The 7,290-nt window shown below is 40.9% G+C and overlaps 1 pseudogene; it reads left to right on the top strand.

Annotated features, from left to right (window-relative positions):
* Positions 1–408: 408 nt before the first annotated feature.
* LOC101533332 (dnaJ homolog subfamily A member 1-like) lies at positions 409–7,021 on the top strand (annotated as a pseudogene).
* The last annotated feature ends 269 nt before the right edge of the window (positions 7,022–7,290 follow it).

Here is a 7,290-nt window from a genome sequence, read left to right as displayed (position 1 = left end):
ATGCAGAGACAAATTGCTTTTTGATGCTTAACTGCAGCTGGAAAGCTGTTCATCAGATTTGGTCATGTAAAATGACGCCTGAAATTTCATAGGTCTGAGAGCTCCACCCAGCAGCACAGCCCTTTGGAGGACTGCCATCTCATAAGCTGCAAGTGGCATTTAGATTTGTTTAGTTCTATAAAAAATACATAATTTTAATTAAATGTAATTAATTTTGTTACACAACATTTGAAACACTCTGAACATGAAAAGTCAGCTCTACAACTGTCAGAGGCTGCTGGGGGGTCGTTATGTTCTTGGCCAATGTGGGGAGTGGAGGTGGGAACTGGAAATGTAAGCAAAGGGGACAGGGCCTGCAACCAGCGTTTCCAACCTTGTTGCTATCTTTTCAGGCTAGGTTAACTAGACATGTCATCACAGTGTGATTTTCTTGCACACCTCCTGCCGATTCCAGGACAGAATGTTTCAAGCCGTCTTGCCTGGTGCCTGCTCAATCAGGAACTGGCCGCTAACCCGTTAGTCTGTGAAGGAGACTGGTGCACAGAGCTCTGCTTGAATAGGGATGAATTTGGTGAATAACCTTTTCACTATCAGAAATAGAAATGTAAGTGGTAAGCAAAATAGGAAGGTTATAAGAAGGTCTTCACCAAAGTGAACATGCTGTGAGGAGTGAGCTCAAATTAGAAGCTGGACAAAGGTGAAAGTGAAAAAAAAACCTCATAAAAGAAAGTGGCAAGGGATTAAGTCATTCATGCATTTATAAAGTAGTTTCAGGAGAGAAGTGAGTAGTGATTGGCGTGATTGTAGGAGGCAAGTTTGACTCCTGTTGTTGAGGTGTTGCCCATCCCAAGGGACCTGCCTGTTCCTGTCCTGAGGCTAAGCCTCCTTATGGATGATTCTAAGATTTTTGTGCGTGTCAGTCTCCTTCATTGCCTGAAATGTCAGACCCCATTGTCTGAGCTATTCTGAGTGAGTCTGGACGTTTTGTACCCCAAAGAGGTTAAATAAAACAGAATACTTGAATGTGTTGCTGCTTACTCGAACATGCACAAGAATCACAGGGAATCTATTAACATCTCTGAGCCTTAGTAGCTGTGTGGTGGGTCCCAGGACTGCACATTTGTAGCAAGCTTCTGAGGGATACTGCTGGCCGCTTGCTGCATTTGAGTTTTCATGGTCTAATGGAATTCAGAAGGCTATTAAAATCACTGTTCACAGACAGACTCTATCAGAGTCCCAGCAGGAAACATATGTCACACACAAATTAGAATAATTCTAAGGGAGGTTAATAAAAGTTTTATTACATACAGGAGGGCAGAATGTAAGGAAGCTACAGATGAATTGTCTATGTTACGGCTAGCAATGGAAGTGTTACCAACTTTCACTCCCTAAAGGGATTAGGAGAGTGGATGGTTCCCAAAACCTGACCTGAATGGAAAGGATACAGATGATGCTTTAGGAATTGCAAGTGAAGTGTGAGCCATCCAGAGTTGACACAGGGAAGAGCCAAAAGAACAAATACCTTGTCCCAGAGCTCTTATCTCCAACTAGATTGAGGGTATAGTCTGCATTCTCCCTGGCCTCAGAGGAAGGTAGAGCAGGGTTTAACTTCATGGACCTCTTTTAGGGAGAGAAGGAGGGACACTCATAGACTTTGTTCCTTCCACACTCAGTATGTATCAGGGACTGTTCTCAGGATACTGCAAGGATGGACAGTAAGTAAACACTCATGTGAAGTAGTGTCAAGTAGGGGTAGTGTTATGTGGAAAACTAAGGCTAGATTTAAGGGGTGGAGGCAAAGGAGTAGGAAATATTTTGATGAATCTGATAGGATGAAGCTTGAAACGATCTGCATTTTAAGCACATTAACAGCCAGATGTGAATGAGGACAAACCATGTTAACTGGACTCACTCTCAGATTCATGACCACTGTCTTTGAATGAGCCTTAGTGCTGCTGTCTTAGCATCCTCCTCCCTCATAGTCTCTGGGACAAGTATTCACCGATTTTCCTCATATCATAAGCTTCCAAAGCGTTCTCATGCTACACTTCTCATGTCTGACTCACTTCCTGGCCTCACCACTCCTACCTGCTTCTTTAATCAATTACAGATGTGTTTCCTGTCAGTATAGCTTGTATTTTCCAGAATGCTACACAAAATGGGATAATACAGTACAAGGGTGCTTCGTAAAAGTTCGTGGAGAAACAAATGTTTAGTATACTTTGATGCAAAAAACTTTGAATTATGCATGATTTCATAATATAGATTTTTCCCTAAATGTTTTAAAGACCTTTTATATGCATTGATTTAAAAATATGCTGCACTGAAACCAACTTGTGTGTTAGTTTCATTTTTCTGCAACCTTTTGGAAGGACCCTTTTCTATATGTTCTAGTCTCTGAGTCCTGTCACTCAGCATAATTATCCTGATATTTGTGTTCCCTGCTGAATAGTAATTTATTACATGGGTCATACCAGCTTTTTTAGCATTTACATGTGAACCAACAGTCCTACAAGTTCCAATTTTTGCATACAGAATGAAAGTTGCCAGGATGTGTCTGTAATTTATTTATTTTTATTAGAAATTCAGATTTACAGAGAGAAGGAGAAACAGAAAGATCTTCCTTCCGTTGGTTACTCCCAGATGGTTACAATGGCTGGAGCTGAGCCTGTCTGAAGCCAGCAGCCAGGAACTTGTAAGTCTCCCGTGTAGGTAGAGAGCCCCAAGGCTTTGGCCCATGCTCTGCTGCTTTCCCAGGCCATAAGCAAGGAGCTGAATGGGATGTAGAGCAGCCAGGACATGAACCAGTGTCCATATGGGATCCCAGTGGTACGTTTAAGGTGAGCCATTGTGCAGAGACCTTATACAGATCTTTGTATGGCCATTTTGCATTTTTTTGAATGAATATCAGGAAGTGGGAATAGCTAGTTCATATGGCAGTTTTTTTCTTTTTTCTTTTCTTTTCTTTTTTTTTTTTTTTTAAAGCTTCCAATTGGTCCTCGAAAGGAGTTCTGCCAAGTTATATTCCCACCAGAAGTTTTGGCTTCTCTCCACTTGCATGAGGTCTTGATACAATCAGCCTTATTTTTTATCATAGCTGATTTAAACAGTATGTAGTAGTATGTGATTTTTAATGTGCATATCAGTTTTTACTGTGACTTTTGAGTAATTTTCAATCATTATTTTTATTTATTTTGAAAGGCAGGGCTACAGAAGGAGAAGACACAGAGCAAGAGGGAGCGTTTTTATCCACTGACTGACTTCCTAAGTGACAGTGTGGTCATGTGCATGGCCCTGAAGGAGATCTACTCCACTTACTCCCAAGTGGCAGGACCAGCCAGGAAAGGGGGCTGGACTGAAGCCAGGAGTCTGGAACTCCACCAGAGTCTCCTATATGGGTAGCAGGGCTCTAAGCACTTGAGCTCTCTTGCACTACTTTTTCAGGTGCATAAGCATGGAATGGAATCAGAAGTGAAGCAGCCAGGACTCAAACTGGTGCTCATATGCGATGTTAAGCATCACACACAGTACCAACACCTTGAGCAGTTTTAAGTACCTTTTATATACCATCATTACGTCATCTTTGGTGCAGTCTATTCAACTGTTTTGCCCATTTGTTTGTTTCATTCCCTCTTTTCTTACTGGGAGTTGAGAATTCTGGCAGTCTGGATGCAAGTCTTTTTCCAGATAAATGTATGGCAGATAACAGATGTTTTTCTACTGGTCTATAGCATGTGCTTTATTTTTCTTTCTATGGAATGATGCTGGCACACTGGTACAGTTAACACAGAGTTAGCATTAATCAGGCCCAGAACACCAGGCAGCTATTGGCTGCTTTTCTCCCACCAGTCAACCCAGGCAGTTGCTTACAGCTGGAGATGTAGCTTGTATTTCCAATCTCATCTCCTAAATTGCTTTTTTAAAATAATTATTTTTTTCTATTTGAAAAAGCAGAGAGAAAGAGACAAGCAAACAGATATCTTCTATTCACTGGTTCCTTCCCCAAATACCTGAGACAGCTGGAGCTGCGCCGGAACAAAGCCCGGTGGTCTCTCATGTTGTGTGGCAAGAACTCAGCTAAGCTGAGTCATCAGCTATTATCCCTCAGCATTCACATTAGTAGGAGGCTGGAATCAGGTGGAGCTGGGACTCGAACTGTGACCTGCGTCACTGCAGTATGTACTATGGGCATCACAAGTCTTGGCTCTGTTGCACAAACTCTTGCTCTTCCTAATTGTCATCTCCTTGAGGAGAAGAAGCATGCATTGCAATGATGTTCAATGTATTTATTACCTATTTTCTTGAATGTCTGTGTCACAAAGATTTTATTCTGTATTTTCTCTGAAACTTTTATAGCTTTAGGGGTTTTTTTTTTTTTTTTTGGTGCAGATTTTTGCACCATTTTAAGTTCATCCCTGTACTTGTATGTGATACAAATTGTTGTTTGAACTTTATTATTATTATTTTTATCTTTGGATACAGACATCAGTTGGTCCACCATCATTAGCAGAAAAAGGACTCTTTTGTCAACGAATTGCCTTTACAAGGTTTTAAAAACACAGAATCATGAAAATGTGTTGCATTATTCAACCAAGGCACCTATATGTTAGCTGCCATGACTAGATATGTGCTCTGTTTTTATAAACCGCCTCAGTGGGGCTCAGTGCTTGTGTGTTGAGTGGTGTTCTGCCTTCATGCTCCAGGCCTTTCTCCCTCATACTGGTGATTGGGCTTTCAGTGTAATGAGACTCTTAACAGTATCACTTATCTAGAGGGTTTCTTCTTCTTCTTCAGTTTAGTCAGTGATCTTAATTGGAATGGCAACTCTCTAATTGGAGTGGCCAAAGTCTTTCAGCACACTTCCTTGGAGAACCTGCCTGTGGTGTTAAATGATGTTTTCTCCAACACAAATATAAACTTAGCATTTTCGGTATTATGCCATCAAGTTTTAATGGGGCATGTGGGGTGCTAAAATGCTGTCATTCTGCTTAAACCACTCTAATTGAACTTTTTGTTCCTGTACCTGCACTCTTGTCATGTTAGCAGTGATGTCTAGCTTTCTGTATCCAAAATACATTGTTGGGGCTTATCCTAATCAACTTATCCATGGAATTTGCCTTTCTCGCCTTCTGGAAGAACTACTTCTTTTCAGTTTCCTCTTCTGATTGCTCCTCATGTTTTTTACTTCTGAAGAGTATATTTTCCTTTAAAAAAAATAAAGAATAGATTTTCCTACCTATATTCATTCCACAAGTGACCTTGGCCAGTTTCATGGCGTAAAGCACCATCTCTACACTTGATGACACTCTGAAGTATGGCTCTAGGTCATTTTTTTCTGCGTTCCAGATGCACATCTAACCATATGCCATATCGTTACCTAGATACCTCAGCTGCATCCCAAGTTCAATATATTCCAAGATGAACTCTTAATTTTCTGTCAAATGTTTCTTTCCTTTTTCTTTTCCATCACTGCATCATCATTGTTTGTCATGCTAAAATCTTGGAGATATTGTTACCTTTCAAACATCCCATAGCTAATCCAGTATCAAATCCAGTCAGGTCTTGAAATATAGCAAAAGTCAACTTTTTATCCTTTTTTTTCCCACTGCAGTTTACACTGTGTGATAAGTCATCGTTCTCTAGACTATTGCAATAAGCTCTTAACTGGTCTCCTTGCTTCTTCCCTTTTCTTCACAAAGCAGTCATCACAATAGTTTCAATCATAAAGTAGATCATGTAGCTCCTTTGTTCAACCTTTAACAATTTTTTACCTCACTTCAAACTCAATGCCACCCAGGAAGAATTCAAAAAGGCTTGTGGGAAATTGGCCTTGAAGTATCATTGTGATAGAATCCAAATGAAGGAGACATGTTCAAACAGATTTCTCAATCTTAGGGAGGAAGTTCTTTATGATGCATAGAATTATATGATAAAGGAGGAGAACAAGCAATTAGGTGGATGAAGCAGGTGGGGTTTTGGCTCCCTGCTGAACGTGTTTAGTATATTTTTTGGAGAAGAAGGAAGGATGCAGAGAGAAGAGAAGTAAAAATGTTGGACAACAACCCTCTATAGCCATAGAAGACTTGTATAAGCGTGCAACAAGGAAATTGTGACACATGTGATTCACAAATTGTGATTTGTGATGAATATAAAGGCCGAGGCAGTAAGAGAAGAGCAGTAGACTTCTGTTCCAATTACTAAGGTAGTGGACTGCAAAGAAGTCATCAGGTAGGACCTGGAATGGTTCAGCAAATTTAGTCTGTGTACATGCAGTTCCAGGGTCCTGGGTGTACATCAGTCCTAAAGAGATATGTAAAAGATACAGTGAAAGGAAAATAGCTCAAGAGAAATAAATTCTAGAAGTCCATGAAGACAAAGGCATGGAGGATGGCCAAAACATAACATTCCTTGGTGAAGGACACTAAGAACCGGGCATGAAGCCCGGAGATATTATCATTGTCATAGATCAGAAGAACTAACTACATTGCTTTTTCTCAATCAGGAAAAGACCTTTTTATGCACATGAACATTCAACTGGCTGAAGTATTATGTGATTTCCGAAAGTCAGTTTGCACTCTTGACAACCGAACCATAGTCAGCACCTCTCACCCAGGTCGGATTGTCAAGCATGGAAATACCGAATGTGCGCTAAGTGAAGCCATGCCAATTTATCATGAACCTTTTGAAAAGAGTCTCCTATTGTTGAATTTAAGGTTAATTTCCCTGAGAATGGTTTTCTATTTCCTGATAAACTCTCTTTTCTGGAAGAACTTTTCCCTGAGAGGAAGACACTGATGAAATGAATCGAAACTCTGGCGTTTTTCCAAATCAGGAAAGGTGGTGCCCTTCTAATGGAGCAGCGTAGGATGAGGATGAACATCATCCCAGAGGACTGCTCAGTGTCAAGCCTTTCAATGGGCCAGTGACTAAGTCCCTGCTGGTATTGGATGAAAGAGTTAAGGCCTGCTACCACAACATGCTCACTACTTGCTATTGTTTTTGCTTCAATGTTGAACTATAGAAAGGTTGTAAAGGGTAAATGAAGAATAAATGCAAATATAAAAGCCCTGACTGGGCCCTGCGCAATAGCCTAGTGGCTAAACACTCAGATTGTATGAGCCGGAATAACATATGAGCACTGGTTCATATCCCAGCTATTTCACTTCCCATCCAGCTCCCTGGTTATGGCCTAGGAAAGTAGTAGAGGATGGCGCAAAGTCTTGGGACCCTGCATCTGCATAGGAGACCCAGAAGAGGCTCCTGGTTCCTGGCTCCTGGCTTCAGATTACC

Source organism: Ochotona princeps, chromosome 4 (assembly GCF_030435755.1).
Source record: "Ochotona princeps isolate mOchPri1 chromosome 4, mOchPri1.hap1, whole genome shotgun sequence".
NCBI lineage: Eukaryota > Metazoa > Chordata > Mammalia > Lagomorpha > Ochotonidae > Ochotona > Ochotona princeps.
The sequence above is the reverse complement of the archived record's forward strand: the minus strand, read 5'-3'. Positions and strand labels throughout refer to the sequence as shown.